Raw genomic sequence first — 19,607 nt, 5'->3', positions numbered from 1 at the left:
ACGTTGGAACGCCCTGGTGCAAATTATGTGGCGGAGATCACTGGGTACATGATGCTTATGAGCGAAGGAGGATAGAAGTCGAGGCACGGAAAGCTCCATGGGAATTACTTATGGCAAAGCCTCCTCCATACCAATTTGCATATGATCAAAGGGGAACTTCTTAGGGTATAAAGACTTATCGGGAAATATATTAGAGCCCACCCCATAATTGGAATCAATAATGGATGATGTATTATTTGGCATTAGAAAGGATTTGGAGTATATTCCACCTTTGAATCCACCTTTCTTTGAAACCCTGAGTGAGATTGAAGATAATGGAATGGAGGAACAAAGAGTAGAGGAGTATGTTCCCTCTTGGGAGGAAGAATTTAAGGATGAGTTTGGCGAAGAGTCTATGGATTTTACCATTATGGATGAAGGAGAGTTTGACCCACTTGGCGATTTGAAGTTGCTTGAGGATCTATTGTATAACGAGCCAAGTGCGGGGATCAAGAATGAGCCTTGTGAGGAGAGCCATGAGGTGGTTGGTGAAACAGTCTTTCCACCATTGAACTTTGAATGTGAAAAACCAAAACATGAACCGTACTCAATCTCCATTCGAGACGTGTTGAGGTTTAGAAGGTTGGCTAAAAGAATAAGGAGGATATCTAGGCTCAGAGATCATGGTGTGCAGAAGAGCTCGTCACTCCCGTTTCACTTTAGGGGATCATTTTTTGGGGAGTCTGAGAGTTGTCGGGTCGAGTTTAATTCATATGGTCGGGCCCATGAGAGTTGTGCAATTGGTTTCTTCCCAACCAATTGTAAGAGGAGACTATTGAGGAGCATCGATGGGAAGAGGATAAAGGAGAAGCCCCGTGATTGAGGTTTCGGGAGCGAGTCCGGCTGAAGACTATTCAATAAACTTAGCGCTTCCCAGGAGACAACCCGGTAATATCTTTTCTTATTATTTTATTTTCATTTTATTTTTATTTCCGAGTTTTGCCGGGTGTTTCTTCTCTTACTTGCAAGTTATTCCTTGGCTTCTTCATGACGGTTTTTGAGCTGGAGTTTTAAACAAGTGTGGGGATGCAATTTGCCTAAGGATTGCCGTTTTCGTTCGTTAGTGATAGCTTGATAGAGAGCACCGGAGTTTTAAGCTTGCGTTCAAATAGGAGGGCGAGGAACATGATTCACCGCACACTTGCATGATCACATATGCCAGGGGAGTCTGTTCCATTTTATTTTTCTTTATGTTTAGTTTTGTCTTTTCCTTGTCTCACATTGAGGACAATGTGAAATTTAAATGTGGGGATGGGGAATTGACGTTTTCATTTTTAAGAAAAATAAAAGAATGTTTATGTTAAAAATTTTTTTAAAATGTCCCTTGAATTTAGTTTTCTTTTTACGTTAAAGTGGGAGATGATGATATTTATCGGAAATCGGTTTTTCAAACTACTAATAAATGAGATAAATAAAATAAAAAGCACTTAACTTGGGATGTGTCGGTAGGCTCAGCCTTGAAAATGAAAGGGTAAATTTGATAAAATGGTTAAAACGGAAATCTTTTATGGGTAAAGCGTTTTGTCCATGGAAGATAAGTAATGAAAGGTCAGGCAATACTCAAGCCTCAAATTTTGGTATGAAAAAGTGGAAATATCATGAGTTTTAAAAATTTGAATACGTTATCATATGATGCTTGGGTAGGTTTAACGTTAGAGTATGCTGTGTAGCCTGTGATATAAATCTTAAACTGCTAGTTTAGTGTTTTACACCTCATTGGAGTATGGTTTTATAACCTTAAATCTTGTATTGATGGGATGGTTCGGGACCGGAGACCATGGGTCTGTATGCAATCTATTCATTTGGGTATTCACAATTCCTAAGTGGGGTTGTGGATATTTAAAATAAAGCCAAAAAGAGAAAACCCTTATAAGTCTTTAAACATGATCACAAAAGTACAAAAGTACAAATACACTACAGACTTGATCATCCACGCTGTTAGCCATGTGGGGTCCCCTTGCTCGCGTCTCATTACCATTAAGAAATGGACCACAAGGGACACGCTACATGTAAGCCCTACAGATGAAATTTTGCATACTCACCTATGGTGATGGTTTCGGGGTATTGCTTGATAACGGGGGTATGTCATGTTGTGGGGAACACTAGCTATTAATTAATTGAACCTTAATCGTATCTAATGGCTGCTTGGTAGACTTTGATGCTTAAGCTTAGGTTAATAAACAATACCCTTGATCGTCTTAACTATTCATAAAAAGTTAGAGCAAAAGAAGTTTTAATTCTGCTAATTTTGAGGTTTAAATCAATGTGGGTGGTCTGGTCCGGTAAAAGCTGAAAATAAGCGGGTCTTAATTGTGTAAACCACTGAGTAGTATTATTGTCGGATATTATTTGTCCCGGTAAAGATTAAGGCATGGGTTTAAGTGGATAACAATATCGGTGATCGCGGTTTTTTGCGTTCTTCTAAGCTTTAAAAAATTAACCTATATGTTCTTAAGACTATATTTTCCGATTCTAATCCAACTGCATTAGACTTTTTCAGGGACGAAAAAGACTTAAGTGTGGGGATGTTTGATTTGTTGTAAAAGACACTAACTTTCCTTATCGTTTTATCATGATTTAATTGCTTTTTCGTTTAATAAATAAGAGTTATGGATAGTTTTTGCATGATCTTACAAAGATTGAATATTAATTGTAGGTTATGAGTTTTAATGGAGAAAAGAGTAAAGTTTGAAGACTCTAGGGGAGTTTTTGATCAATTTTGAAGACTAAAACTCAAGGTCCGACCCAAGCCTACAAGATTAAAGCCTTACATGATAATATATTAAGTTAATTAACAATAAAAAAACCCTAGACCAGCCTCTAAATCCCGAAATAAACAGCAACCATCCAAAAAACTTCCGATCGGCAGCTTCTAGGGTTCCAAAGAAAGTCGTTTTTGCATTTTGTGTGACCAAGTGAAGAAGAAGGAGGATTAGGAAAACTTGTTACAGCAGCTAGGGACCATATTCATCAAGAAACTCGGCCATAAACTTGAGTATTACATCCATAAACTTTGTTATATTGTCCAAGACTCATAACTTGTTGATTTTGATCTTTAACTTGAATTGTTTTGCAATTGAATTGAAGATTGACTTGTGCTTGATTGATCTTGATCATTGAATGAGTTTAATTATGTTTTGTTTGAGTTATATGATGCTTAAACTAATGTATAGCTGCTGTCCAAAAATAATGTTAGGTTAAACTTGTTAGTTCTACCTAGGTTTGATAAAATTGTTAGGTTTTAGTAAGTAATATGGATTGTTTGATCATCATGACTTGAATTGTTGATGAAAGTTTGGTTTAATATTGAATTAGGTTGTGTTTAGTGGCTGTGATTTATTTAATTATAGTCTTATACCTCTTGCTTTGATTGATAGATTTTAGCTTGTTTGAACTCCTTACTTTGTGTTTAGAGATTGTTTGCGGGAAGTACAACCGTAGGGTTTAGTTGGGTATGTTAATTGATTAGATTCAGCGGGTAGACACCTTCTTAGATACCGAGAGGTGATAGGAAGTAGGGTCGTCTCATAGCTTTTACTTGTTACGATTAGGATCGCGCGAGAGCGGGTTCGGTTCTTGTCGGGTTTGGGTTTGTGAGCGATTAGTTGACCTAGTTTAAGTTAAACTAAATTGTTCCTATATCCTTGGTTGCGTAGTATTCGTCTCCATTAGGGTAGTGTGTCGGTGAGACCGAGAGGAGAGTCGACATTAGAGCACTTTAACAATTCATCACCCGGTTTGTTCTTAAAATCAACTAAGTGTAGGTTAGGGTTTGTTAGTGAGACCGAGAGGGATCTAGCTTTCTTGAGTGAACCTTAGTTGTATCATCCTTAGATACCGGTGTCGTGAGATTCTAAAATCCATTAGCTTAGAATTCTTACCTAGGTAGACGTTTTTCTCATTGATAAATCGTATTTTCACAGTTTCGTCTAGTTTTCTTAATTTAAGTCTTTTAAGTTAATTTAAGTTAGGTTAAGTTGTTAATAATATAAAAATCACTTAAAAAATATATTATTCTTTGGTGAGTCTTATTTAGGGTTAAGTATTAAGTACGTTTTCACGTATCCTTGTGTTCGATACTCGGACTTCGTTAGTGCTATACTATTAGTGATCGGTACACTTGCCGGTTTTGTGTGGTTTCTTTAGGAGTCTTGTTTAATAAATTTAAAGCTTAGTTGTGAGAGCATCATTATACACACATCACCTAGATTTAGAAGAATGTTTTCGTCACCAGAAATCGCACATGACTTAACTTGGCATGCATGGGGCAAAGTAAATAATGGTAAGCTAACTCATCCTCGAGATTCCCCCGCTTGGAAACTTGTTGACAACACATGGAAAGAATTCAGAAAAGAAGATCGAAACATTAGATTAGCCTTGTCCGCTGATGGTATTAATCCTCACAAGTCATTAAGTTCCATCTATAGCTGTTGGCCAGTTATCCTAATTACGTATAATTTGCCCTCTTATCTGTGCATGTCAAGAAAATTCATGATGTTGACTCTATTGATATCAGGACCAAACCAACCTGGTAACAATATTGATGTCTACTTGGCACCATTGATAGAAGATTTCAAAATGTTATGGGAAACAGGCGGTAAGACTTTTGATGCTTATAAGAAAGAATATTTCAATCTAAGAGCAGTATTACTTTGGACTATTAATGACTTTCCCGCATATGGTAATCTTTCGCGATGTGTTACCAAAGGTTATCATGCTTGTCCAATATGTTCAGAGAATACTCGTTCACAGTGGTTGCCAAAGTCGAGAAAAGTTTGCTTTCTTGGCCATAGATGATTTCTCCCACTTGAGCATCCTTATCGTAAAAGAAAAAAAGATTTCGACAATCAGCAAGAGAGTGATGTTATAAAAAATCCATTATTAGGTGAAGACATTTATAACTATCTTGCGGGGTTTAAGAATAGGTGGGGTAAGAAGAAAAAGTCAAAGAAGGAAACGTCAAAGAAGAAAACATCAAAAAAGAAAGAATCAAAGAAGAATACGTCCAAGGAGAAAACATCAAAGAAGGAAAAAGAGACTCCCCGACGAGGGAACTAAACTGTGGCATAAACATAAATATTTTTTGAACTTGAATATTGGAAGAATCTGCTTGTTCGTCATTAGTTAGATGTTATGCACATAGAAAAAAATGTGTGTGAGAGCGTTTATGGGACGTTATTGAGTCTGCCTCACAAGACAAAGGATGGGTTAAACGCACGACAAGATCTTTTGAAGTGGTTTTTACATTGGGTTGGCTGAGTGGTTCTGTTGTTACTTCATATATGATGTAAGTGAATAACTTTTTTTTATAAAGAATCGTTTGTGAAACAAATTTTATTTAATTAATTTTGTAGTTGTACGTTTACAGGTACTTGTATGAGCAAATCAAGAATGGAACGATTCCAGATCGTGGAATATGTTTTGTGACAACGACTGCAACCATGAAAGATGCTTATAAATTGAGATCCAAACATATTGATGATTCAAGTAAAATAATTGCAGAACGATTAACTAAAAGAAATAACAATGACAACATCATAGTACCCTATAATCCCATGATTGAATTTCATTTAAATTCTTGTTCGTAGATAAATAGAACTAAGTTGTTTAACTTTATTTAGTATTTGAAATTTGTAGAAACCGCTGGGTGTTAGCCATGTTAGACATTAAAACTACAACTTGTTATTATCTGGATTCCTTAAGGCTTATCGATGCCAATCCGCAGCTGAGGCAAATTATCAATGCGTAAGTTATACAAATTATTGAAACATTATATATTATATTCATTGATATATTTCAAAATTTATATTGTAGCGCAATGATAGTGTATGCTGTAAAAACGGGAGCCAACATGCGTATCGAAGTCAACTGGGTCAACAAAAAGGTGAGTAATTAATTTCTTTAAATGGAAATTGAATTGCATGCGTTATTATCATATATTATCTGAACTGCACGCATACTAATCTGCACGCGTGCGCAGATTTGAACTGACTGTGCACGTGCTGATCTGATCCGAGCTCGTGCGCTGTTCTGATCTGCACTCGGGCTGCTATGATCTGTGCGTTTTTATGATCAGATCAGCGCGCGCGTGCAAATTGAGTCAGCGCGCGCGCAGTCTAGATCAGCGCACGCGCGTAAACTGAATCAGCGCGCGTGCAGATCGGGTCAGCGAGCGTTATTATGATCTGCGGGCTGTTCTGATCTTATATTATCATTCAATCACAATCTGTAACTTTGAATATGTTATTCTGTAGTGTCCAACTCAACCGGGAAGTATAGAATGTGGATATTATATCTTAAACTTCATGAAGGAGATAGTTCGTGACGGACTTGACATACTCGTCAATAACAATGTAAGTGTAATTTACTCTTTGGCTTATTGGTTTGTTTTGATCGAATATGTTTTGACCCGACCAAGTTTGTAACGTCTTTTTTTTCTTCTTAGGTTGGTGGAGGCAAAGAGGTATACACGGATGCAGATCTTGACGCGGTTCGTGAAGAATGGGCAAGCTATGCGGTTCAGTTTGTTTTCCAAGAATGATTTCTTGTATTGACTAAACAAATATTTTTTGTAACATTTTGATGTAGGATGCTTAATTAAGAAATGAAATGAAAGGTTTATTTTGTATAATTGTGTCATTAATTTAAATATTAGTATGCATAATAATAATAATAATAATAACAATAATAATAATAGTAAAATAGTAAAATAATTTTTTTTTAAAAAAAAATAATACCATGACTCGCAAAGTTGCATGTCATAAATTACAGTCATAAAAGTATGTCATAAATGAGAGTCTTAAAGTGTAAGTCATAAACGTGAGTCATAAAATGTGAGTCATAAAGGCGAGTCATAAAATGCAGGTCATAAGTTATGACTCACGAGTGCGAGACATAATTGATTTATGACTGGGCTATCAATGACTCACATTTACAAGTCATATGTACCCATTTATGACTCACAATGCGAGTCATTAAAAGCCTTTTTTCTAGTAGTGTAACGAACTCATGGATATATACGGCTCATAAGTAAACCCTAGATCTAACCTAAGAACGTTTTAAACCAATAAAGGTCCAAGATTTATGGATAAAGGGGTTAGGTCTTAGCCGAAAATGGTAAAGGAAATGTTTATGGGACGATATAAGACCATAATAGGTGTTTAGATGTTGAGATATGTATGAATAATGAGAATAAGGAACCAAACTGTTACAGCTCATTCGATTACAAGTTAAACCAAAATACAATGGATATGTTCGTATGTAATAGATGATCGAATACAAGACACATTCGCATACAAAAGCATACTCGAATACAATTTGTTATTCAAATGCAATGCTTAGATCGAAGGTAATGTAAAATTCGAATACATTATGGAAATTCGAATACATTGATAAGACTCGCATACACTGATGGGACTCGAATACATATATATGTTAGAATTCAATGGAAGACTCAAATGCATGCATGCATTCGAATATATATAAATACATTCAAATACATATGTGCATTCGAATACATTAAGGATCTCGAATACACTGTGTGCATATACAAATTACATTTCAAACTCTCATTCAAACACTAGAAAGAAAGATTAACCAAAGGTTAGATATGATTACAAAAGAAAAGAAAGGAAGGAATACTAAAGGATTGGAATACCCTATATTCGAATACATTAGTGTTTAAGGGTCAAATTTTATTCTAAGTAAATTCTATTCTAAAACAAGACCATTAGAATAGACCAGACTTAGCCGGTTTGGCTTAAATATGAATAATATGATTAGGACAAGTATTGATACACGTGATTAATATACAGTTAGCATAGCTTTGTTAAAGAAAGGAATAACCGTAAACGGAGAACGTAACTGGATCCAGGTGAGTTTCTAGCCCCACTTCCTTGTTATGTTTTCGAGGCTGTGTGCATACTCAATATGAACGTTAATACACTTACCTTAAATGGTAAGTGTATGTCTTGATGAAGAATGTGATATGTATGTTTATATTATGAATTAATGCTTGATAGTACGTGAAAGATCTTCGGATATTGCACGTATTGTTAAGAAAAGTATGTAAGTTTATATTATGAACGAGTGCTTGATAGTACGTGAACGATCTTCGGATATTGCACGTATTGTTAAGGAAAGTATGTATAGAATGTTATGGATGATTATAAAGGTGTGGAAGGTTACGGGGTTGCATACCCTAATAATATATGCGAAGGTTACAGAGTTTCATACCCTGATAATATATGCGAAGGTTACAGGGTTGCATACCCTAATAATATATGTGAAGGTTACAGGGTTGCATACCCTAATAATATAAGCGAAGGTTAATGGGTTGCATACCCTAATAATATATGCGAAGGTTGCAGGGTTGCATACCTTAATAATATATACGAAGGTTGCAGGGTTGCATACCCTAATAATATATGCGAAGGTTATAGGGTGTAATGCCTTAAAAACGTAATGTATGAATATGAAAGAAAGAAGGTATGAAGGTAAGTAAGTATATTATAAATGAAAGTATGAAAGTATGAAGTATATATGAAAGTATGTAATTATAAATATGTGGTATGTTGTATGATTAACTAGAACTCACTCGGCGTAGCTGACTTTTTGTATGCATGCATGTGAGTAGATTGCGGCAGCTAGCTTGAGCAGTACACACGGTAGAAGCTTAAGAGGTTGGCATCTGAAGATTCAAGTTGTTTTTATGAATTGATGTTTAATTTGAAAGACAAGAATGTTTGATTAAGACAAGATTATGAATTGTTATGAATGTTTAATGAAAGTTTTAATATTCCGCGAAAGTTTTAATTAACTCTGATTTGTAGAACTGTGTTTATGAGTAAATCCAACGTCCAATGTAGGGCACCGGTAACGGGGCCTTACAAGTTGGTATCAGAGAAAATTTAGAGAGAATTAAGCATCCTACATGCTTATTCTCGAATAGAGAATGGGATTAGAGTAAGAAATGAAAGAAGATGCCTGTTCAAGATAGCCTTGTGTCACTCAAGCAAGCTCAGTAAAGGTAAAGTGTATGGTTAAATAATAATGTATATTGATGTTAGCTTAATTGCTAAAGAAAGGATATGTGAATGTTAGGGATATGATTAATTGATTGTCTGATTGATTAATTGTTAAAAAGTATAACTTAGCACAAATAGACTCATAAAAAGAATTGAATACGACACAGAAAGTAACGTGATCAGCTAATCACAGCTGGCAACTGTTATTACCTGTTGGTCTTACTATCCTTGTACTAAATAGTTCCTTGAGTGATGACGTTTGTATTTTCCCTTCCAGTATACGATGGCTGGAGCTAGGGAAGTTGTTAGAACATGAGCTCGCACTCGACGTCATGGCAGGCAACGTATTGTCCGACAACCTTCTGTAGAATCAGCTTCTAACACAAGGGAAAAAGGAAGCGCAGCTGGGTGAAACCCGAGCAACAACAAAGGGTATCAACTTGACCCTACAGTTTAAGCATCCATTGTTCAAGCTGTAGCTGCTGTTGTGAAGAATTTGAGTCCTGGAGGGTCTGCTAGAAGCCATGGAAGAACTGCTGAAGGGTCAGGAGAGAATGGTAAAAAAGATGATGAAAGAGAGAAGGGTGACTCGAGTGAGGTTAAGTCAGTGAAGGTTGATGATAGGAAGTAAGGCCGCGGTGGGTGCAACTATAAGTCCTTCAAAGGTTGTAACACACCGAAGCTAACTGGTTTGGGAGACACAATCTCTACTCTCCAATGGATAATCGCGATGGAAAAGGTTATCCGTATTAGCAAATGCCGTCCTGACCAAGCTGTGGGTTATGCCACCCAATCCTTCAGTGATAAAGCAATGTATTGGTGGGGGTCGATTGAGCAGAGTAAGAGTTGGGAAGAGATTAAAGCTTTGAGATGGAACGATCTGAATGAGTTGGTAATGAAGAGGTTCTGTGCTGATGCAGAGGTGGAGAGGGAGCTGAAATGAAGTTTCTAAACTTGAAGGAGGGTAAGATGACACACCGCGAGTATACCACTGAATTCAACCGCATGTCCAGGTTGGGCCTGACATGGTGAACACTAAAGCTAAAAGGATTAAGTGCTATGTAAGAGGATTGCCGCAAAACATCCGCACGCTAGTCAGGGCATATAAACCTGCTACGTTTGGCTCAGCAGTGGAACTCGCTGAGATGGTTTATGATGACTTGGCTATGGATGATGTTGTGGTGGAAGAAAATAAGGATAAGAAGTGGGTCAATCATGCCAAACGACCCGATACTCAGTTGTGGAACCCTAAGAACAAGCAGCCGAGAGTTTGGGAGAAGAGGTCGTGTAAGACCTGCGGAAAGATGCACGGTGGTGAGTGCAGATGGGTTAAGGGTTCGGAAGTTTGTTATATGTGTGGAAAGAGTCATGCTGGTGAGTGCAAGTTTGGTACGAATGTTTGTTACAATTGCGGGAAGGTGGGGCATTATGCTCCAGATTATACTTGCAAAGTCCGCATGTTACAAGTGCAGTAAGACAGGTGACTTTGCTAGGGAATGCATCGAGGGTGAAACTGGAGGAAGTGGGAAGAAGGATGGTGCTCAAGCTAGGCCAAAGACTAGAGCCTACATGCTGACTCAAGAAAAGGCCAAGCAGATCCCAGATGTCGTGACAAGTACGTTTCTAGTAAACGGTATTTCTCCTCCAGTATTGTTTGATTCGGGTGCAAAAAAAGTTTCGTAACCACACCATTTAGTAAATTAGCTAAAATGAAATGTTGTCGAGTGCCTGAAACCTTTATAGTAGAAACCGCTAGTGACACCTCTTTTAAAATAATGGAAATGGTTAAGGATTGTAAGATATAGTTAGAGGAACGTGAGTTTCCTATTACATTGTATGTGATGACCTTAGGAGGGTTCGACGTAGTCTTGGGAATGGATTGGTTATCTGAGCTTGAAGCTCAGATAGTGTGTTGAACAAGCTTACGGTGAAGAATAGATATCCGTTGCCACGTATTGATGATTTGTTTGACCAACTGCAAGGTTCAAGTGGGTTCTCTCGAATAGACCTCAGATCATGCTATCACCAGCTAAAGGTGAAAGAGGCAGACATCCCTAAAACAGCGTTTCGGACGCGGTATGGACACTACGAGTTCCTCGTGATGTCATTCGGTCTAACGAATGCTCCTGCAACATTTATGGATATGATGAATAGGGTGTGTCGTCCGATGTTGGATAAGTTAATTATCATTTTCATTGATGATATATTGATTTATTTAAAGAGCGAGTCGAATCATGCCGAGAATCTGAGGGAAGTATTGGAGATCCTGAAGGAAGAAAAGCTATATGCTAATTTTTCGAAATGTGCATTCTGGTTGCGATAAGTGCAATTTCTAGGTCACGAGATAAATCCTGAAGGGATTACTGTGGACCCAGCTAAGATTGAGGCGATAACAAATTGGAAGACTCCGCGGAACCCGACTGATATACAAAGCTTCTTAGGGTTGGCTGGCTATTATAGGAGATTCATCGAAGGCTTCTTCAAGATAGCCGTACCATTGACCAGTATGACCCGAGAGTCTATAGTATTCAGTCGGGGTAAGTTCCAAGAAGAAGCTTTTGAGGAATTAAAGAAAAGACTCACGCAAGCTCCAATCCTTGATCTACCTGATGGTGACGAGGATTTGGTTGTTTGTACTAATGCTTCGCATCGTGTGTTAGGTTACGTGTTGATGCAACGAGGAAAAGTGATAGCTTATGTGTCTAGACAGTTGAAAGTTCACGAGAGTACTTACCCGACACATGAGTTAGAGCTAGCAGCAGCAGTGCATGCTCTCAAGATATGGAGACATTATCTGTATGGTACTAAGTGTTCTATTTATACGGATCATAAGAGTTTAAAGTACTTCTTCGAGCAGAAAGAGCTGAATATGAGACAGAGAAGATGGTTAGAATTGATAAAGGACTACGACTGCGATATTAAGTACTACCCTGGGATTGCTAATGTGGTCGCTGATGAGCTAAGCCGTAAGAATGAGGAAGTCATTGCAACAGTGAAGCCGTATAAGTTGATTGTTAGCTCGGATCTCTTTGAGGAAATCATCAAGGTACAGTCTGAGGTGCTTGCAGATGATGGACTAATGAAGAAGGAAAGAATTTTAGGGCAACAAGACGAACTGATGGAAAACATTCATGGTATTAAGATTAGGTTTGACCGTATGTGGATCCCACGCCATGCGGATCTCCGAGTTTGAATCTTTGATGAAGCTCACAAGTCGAGATACTCGATGCATCCAGGATCCTCCAAGATGCATCAGGATTTGAAAAGAGACTACTGGTGGCCAGTAATGAAAAATGATGTGATTGATTACGTCAGTAAGTGCTTAACTTGTTTACAAGTTAAGGCTGAGCATCAGAAGCCTTATGGGAAGATGCAGCCTTTGGAGATATATACCTTAACGTAAATGGGAACACATCACCATGGATTTCATAAATAAGCTACCTCGTACAGCTAAGCATCATGACACCATCTGGGTGATAGTGGACCGTTTGACCAAAAGTGCTCACTTTCTGGCTATACGAGAGGCTATCTCGTCAGAAACGTTAGCAATTTTTTTCATAAAAGAGGTTGTGTCTAAGCACGGAGTGCCACTATCGATTGTGTCTGATAGAGATACTCTATTTACTTCGAGATTCTGGAAGAAGTTCCATGAAGCTATAGGAACAAGATTGAACATCAGTACGACGTATCATCCTCAAATATATGGATAGTCAGAAAGGACGATCCAAACCCTTGAGGATATGCTACGTGCTTGTGTTTTAGACTTTTGAGGGAGTTAGGATGATCACCTGCATCTGGCAGAGTTCTCCTATAATAGCAGCTACCATTCAAGTATTGGCATGCCACCGTTCGAAATTTTGTATGGAAGACGTTGTAGAACTCCCGTCTGTTGGGGTGAGATTGGTCAGAAAGAGCTCGGAAGTTTAGAAGTAGTTCAAGAAACCTCGACAAGGTTCGATCAGATCAAGGCAAACATGAAAGTTGCTCAAGACCGTCAAAAGTCATATGCTGATAAGCGGCGACGACCGATTGAGTTTAATGTTGGCAACATTGTGATGCTCAACGTCTCGCCTTGGAAAGGAATTATCCGTTTTAGGAAAAGGGGAAAGTTGAGTCCGAGGTACATTGGACCATTTAAGATTATAGATCGTGAGGGTGAAGTGGCTTATAAGCTAGATTCACCTGAAGAGTTAGAAGGAATTCATTCAACCTTCCATGTTTCCCATCTGAGGAAATGTCTAGCTGATGACACGTCCCATGGGCCATTGGTAGATATTGAGGTTGATGAACAGCTGAACTACATTGAGCAACCTGTAGAGATAGTTGACCGCAAGGACAAGCAACTTCGTTACAAGGTTACACCCTTAGTGAAAGTGATATGGAAGCATCAAAATGGATCAGACGCCACTTGGGAAGTTGAAGAGGAGATGCGCAAGTTTTACCCAGATTTAGTTAGGTTTCGGGGACGAAACCTCTGTAAGGAGGGAAGACTTGTAACATCCTAAATTTTAAAATAATAAATAAAAGGAAATAAGGTTTGTTTAATTAAACGTGTGTTAATATTTAATTAAATAATTAAATAAGATAAAGAATATGGACATGGATGGGAAAGATGGAACAAGGGATAGTATGGGCCTTAGGTCCATGGGCTTGAGAGGGTATAAATAACCCCTTTTACCTCCCTAAAACCCTAAATCCCTCATTTCTATCTTTCATAATTCCCTAAACACTCAAACACACACACAAACCTCCATTCACGGCCGTGAGCTAAGGAAAGAAATCCAAGACCAAAACCAAGCCAAATCTTGATAAATCTTGGATATTCAAGCAAGATACAAGATTATAGTTCATAACCAAGCTAACCCGTAGCCTAAAAACGCATAAAGGTATGTCCTTTACATATATAGGTTATGTTTTTAAGAGCAGTTTTCCATGAAACTTAACCTTAGAGTAGATCAGGTGTAGATGGTTCATAAAGTTGCAAACTTGATGTTTAAAATAAACTTAACGAACACATGGATATATACGGCTCATAAATAAACCCTAGATCTAACCTAAGAACGTTTTAAACCAATAAAGGTCCAAGCTTTATGGATAAACGGGTTAGGTCTTAGCCGAAATGGTAAGGGAAATGTTTATGGGGCGATATAGGACCATAATAGGGGTTTAGATGTTGAGACATGTATGAATAATGAGAATAAGGAACCAAACTGTTACAGCTCATTCGATTACAAGTTAAACTCGAATACAATGGATATGTTCGTATGTAATAGATGATCGAATACAAGGCAGCATACAAAAGCATACTCGAATACAATCTGTTATTCGAATGCAATGCTTAGATCGAAGGAAATGTACAAATTCGAATACATTTTAGAAATTCGAATACATTGATAAGACTCGCATACACTGATGGGACTCGAATACATATATAGGTTAAAATTCAATAGAAGACTCAAATGCATGCATACATTCGAATATATATAAATATATTCGAATACATATGTGCATTTGAATACATTAAGGATCTCGAATACACTGTGTGCATATACAAATTACATTTCAAACTTTCATTCGAACACTAGAGAAATATTAACCAAAGGTTAGATATGATTACAAAAGAAAAGAAAGGAAGGAATACTAAAGTATTGGAATACCCTATATTCGAATACATTAGTCTTTAAGGGTAAAATTATATTCTAAGTAAATTGTATTCTAAAACAAGACCATTATAATATACCAGACTTAGCCATTTTGGCTGAAATATGAATAATATGATTAGGACAAGTATTGATACACGTGATTAATATACAGTTAGCAGAGCTCAGTTAAAGAAAGGAATAACCTTGAACGGAGAATGTATCAGGATCCAGGTAAGTTTCTAGCCCCACTTCCTTGCTATGTTTTCGGGGTTGTGTGCATACTCAATATGAACGTTAATACACTTACCTTAAATGGTAAGTGTATGTCTTGATGAAGAATGTGATATGTATGTTTATATTATGAATGAATGTTTGATAGTACGTGAACGATCTTCGAATATTGCACATATTGTTAAGTATGTAAGTTTATATTATGAATAAATGCTTGATAGTCCTGAACGATCTTTGGATATTGCACTTATTGTTAAGGAAAGTGTGTATAGAAAGTTATGGATGGTTATAGGGGTGTGGAAGGTTACGGGGTTGCATACCCTAATAATATATGCAAAGTTTACAGGGTTGCATACCCTAATAATATATGCGAAGGTTACAGGGTTGCATACCCAAATAATATATGCGAAGGTTACAGGGTTGCATACCCTAATAATATATGTGAAGGTTATGGGGTTGCATACCCTAATAATATATGCGAAGGTTGTAGGGTTGGATACCCTACTAATATATACGAACGTTGCAGGTTTGCATACCCTAATAATATATGCGAAGGTTATAAGGCGTAATGCTCATTAAAACGTAATGTATGAATATGAAAGAAAGAAGGTATGAAGCTAAGTAATTATATTATAAACGAAAGTATGAAGTATGTATGAAAGTATGTAATTATGAATATGTGGTATGTTGTATAATTAACTAGAACTCACTCGGCGTAGCTGGCTTTTAGTATGCACGCAGGTGAGTAGAATGCGGCAGCTAGCTTGAGCGGGACACGTGGTAGAAGAACAAGAGGTTGGCATCTGAAGATTCAAGTTGTTTTTGTGAATTGATGTTTAATTTGAAAGACAAGAATGTTTGATTAAGACAAGATTATGAATTGTTATGAATGTTTAATGAAAGTTTTAATATTCCATGAAAGTTTTAATTAACTCTGATTTGTAGAACTGTGTTTATGAGTGAATCCAACGTCCAATGTAGGGCATCTGTAACAGGGTCTTACATATTAACTTATTACTTTTAGGTTGTTAATTAAATACTTTTTAATGGATTAAATTGGGTATTTTATTTAGGAATTGCAAGTGTAAGAAGCCTTAAAATCCTGATGATTTGATTATTCAACGTGAGAGCTGCAAATATTAGTATTTCTCATTATTTTATTATAGTTAATTTCTTTTCTTATGTGTTTTTTTATCTTTAAAGTTAAGTTGAGTGTCCTGATGTTTATCGAATTCATGCTAATGCTGAATGTGTATTAAGTTGAATTTGACATATATTTGTGTTTTTTGGTTGCTTTTATTGTGTTTGATAAACAACGTTTTATGTAACCGTGTTGATTTGGTGTTATTTGATGAAAACTAAACTTGGATTTCACATTTCTGAAAATGTGAAATAGTTGATTCTAGCAAAACAATATTTCATAAACATTAGGTTGGTTAGATTCTCGAAACATAATATTTGCATCCTTGCGTAAATCTGAAATCCTGATATGCTCTTCTTAGACTCTGCTTTAGTTGTTATTAGGATGGTTAGTATTATTTTAATGATTAGACTGGTCTTAGTGTTGCTTTATTCATTAGATTGGCATTACTTTAGGTTAAGAACAAGAATCATAGTTTCATATATTGTTTTGAGTTTACTCTGTAGGTATAGTATTTTTTTAAGTATAATGATATTATTTTTTAGAATTTAACAGCTTTTTTGGTTCGATTAACTTTAGTATCTTAAATTAGTTAATTCAAATTCCTATTTTATCTAGTTTGCATCTTTACTTATTATAAGTATAATACAACTCATAAGAAAATCATTATAGATAATAGTTTTTTACTAGAAGAAAACTTTAAAAAAAATTATTCTAGCAAAATAATAATAATAATAACAACTTATTTGATCTTAAATTAGTTTATTCAAATCTCTATTTAATCTAGGTTGTATATTTACCTAATATAAGTATAATACAACTCATAAGAAAATCATTATATATACATCATCATTTATTATAGTTTTTTTTAGTTATCTTCGTCAACATCCAACAATACGTACAAGTTGAAAGTTAGCTACAACTACATACGGTATGTTAGATTACTGTTATACTTAAATTAGTTGATTACTTTGTGTATATGATAATTAAAATCAAGGTATTAACCTCATGAATTGAGATTGGTTAATCTATATGAACATGAATAATATATTCAAATAAGATTCTATAATCGTAACCCTTGATTTGAACTTTTGGGTGTTTTACTTTTTAACTTGCATTAAATTAGGTTTTTAGTTTGATGGTTTGGATGTTTGAAAAAAACGTATAGGCAAAGGTTTTATTTGGATTTCTTCAGGGAAATTTTCTAATCAAATAATGTAATAATTAATCAGATGTTAGTCTTATTTAAGTTTAAATAAAAAATAAAAAATAAGTGGGTCATGGGTCTCATCAAACCCAGATAGCTTTTAAACCAGGTTATAACATCTCATTTATTTATGAAACTCTTTTTATTATCAAACCCTAAGTATATTATTAACTTGCTTACAACAAATAAAATTAGAATCCAGAAATATATATAAATATTATAAATGAATAATGTAAAACAATCATGTAATACGGGGGGTAAAAGCTAGTTAATCATTATATTTGAAACTATCATCATCTACCTATACTAATAAACAAAAATAATGATGATGTGTCATAATCACATTCAATTATAATTTTAATTTCCCGTCTATTTTCTAATTTCTACTCTCCTTAATCCATGCTATCCATAGGTAATGAGTTTAATTGGTATGACCCATTAGTCGTAACCCTTATGAAAAAAAATGTATTTAATGTAATTTAATATATTAAATCACATTAACTTTTATTATCCCATTACAACTAATTTAATATATTGATAATGATTAAAAAAACATATAAACTATTGAATATATATACTAAGTTTAATATCAAACAATAAATTATTAAATTAGTTAAATAACGATTTACTAACTATTATCATATATAATTAGTAACTTATGCTTATATATATATATATATATATATATATATATATATATATATATATAATTATGTGTGTACTTCAAATTTCGTTGAATAAATACAATATTTATAATCTTATAATTTTTAAAACACTATTAAACTTACATTCGTATTTATGATATAAAACATTTTTAATATGTTTAGATAATCATCAATATTTGATTTTGTGTCGTACTAAAACATTATTTTAATCTTAGGAAAATGTAAAACTGAAATATGTAACATTTGAAGTTTGCGTGATAATATTAAGTTAATCTATAAATTCAAAAGAAAACCCCTAACTTACGTATGATTATATATATATATAGGGTGGGGTTATGATAAGAAGTGAAGTGTATCTAAGAAGTGTAAGAAGTAATCTGGTGCGTTAGATTTGATGATCGGATGATCTAGATGGAAAGTGTGTTTTGTAGGCTGTGTGTTTATTAATACTTGTTTAATAACACTCTAGGGGCATAATCGTCCGGTGTGTTATATTATATTTGAAAACATTATCATTCTATAATTATCATTTTAAAACACTATCAAATACATCATTATCTATATTACAATGTGTTTTAGATCACATTTTAATCTAAATTTAAAATCAACATCAATTTTTAATCCAAATTTAAAACACTACACCAAAAACACCAAGTACTAAAACACGCTGTCTTGTACAATATATCTTCAAAAACCAAAATTATACATGAGTATGAACAATATTATATGACCTCTTCAAACATGAACTAGTGAATTTTTTTTAACATACTGGTGAAATAAAATATATTTCGAAAAAGATGACATGAAAAAAAATAATACATTGTTAATTTACTAAAATAACAATTATTAATTAGGAAATTCAAATTAGAAACAATAAACAATGATTTAGTTGCCTTATTATTTTTTTTGACTTTATACAACAGGGAACACCTCAAATCTTCATTATATTGTTTCTTTTCAGCCAATTTACTCTTTACATGGCAGCCTCTTCGCAGTTCATTCATCACATCCATAATTTTACATAAAACATGAAAATAATTAAGTAATTAAACAAACCAAATTACGTTGGCAAACAGATTCACAATTCCAATTTCACAAATCAATTAATCATGGAAACTTCTACCAGATCAAAAATCCATCGATTGCAGATCTCTAACGAACACTACAACAACCACTAACGTCAATCATAGTGCCACCATCGATTGCCAATCTTCTTGATTTGTCAATGTCAAAATTGTTGCTACCACCACAAACTCCCATCGGGATGAACGATATTACTGTAGTGATTGCAGAAACAAAGTATTGCGGCGTGGTGGTGGTAGTGGTCACAAGCAAGTGAACGAAGGTGGTCAGATGGGTTAACGGGATATGGCAGATGGGAAAAGATGGTTGTTATGTTGATAAAGAAAGAGAGAAGTCAACACAAATGATAATAATTTCTGAATTCATTCCAAAAATAATGACACATCTATGGACAATATTACCCTTACGTGTTATAATTAATCCAATGGTCAAGATTATTTCCTACCCTTCTTAAGAAATCTTAACTTCTTATTTTAACCTTGCTCTCTCTCTATATATATATATAATTATGTGTGTACTTCAAAAATAATGATTATGATGTGTCATAATCACATTCAATCATAATTTTAATTT

Source organism: Bidens hawaiensis, unplaced genomic scaffold (assembly GCF_021521415.1).
Source record: "Bidens hawaiensis isolate Kalapana, Puna unplaced genomic scaffold, B.hawaiensis_p1.1 tig00045966_1, whole genome shotgun sequence".
NCBI classification, from domain to species: Eukaryota; Viridiplantae; Streptophyta; class Magnoliopsida; order Asterales; family Asteraceae; genus Bidens; species Bidens hawaiensis.
Note: the sequence above shows the minus strand (reverse complement) of the source record.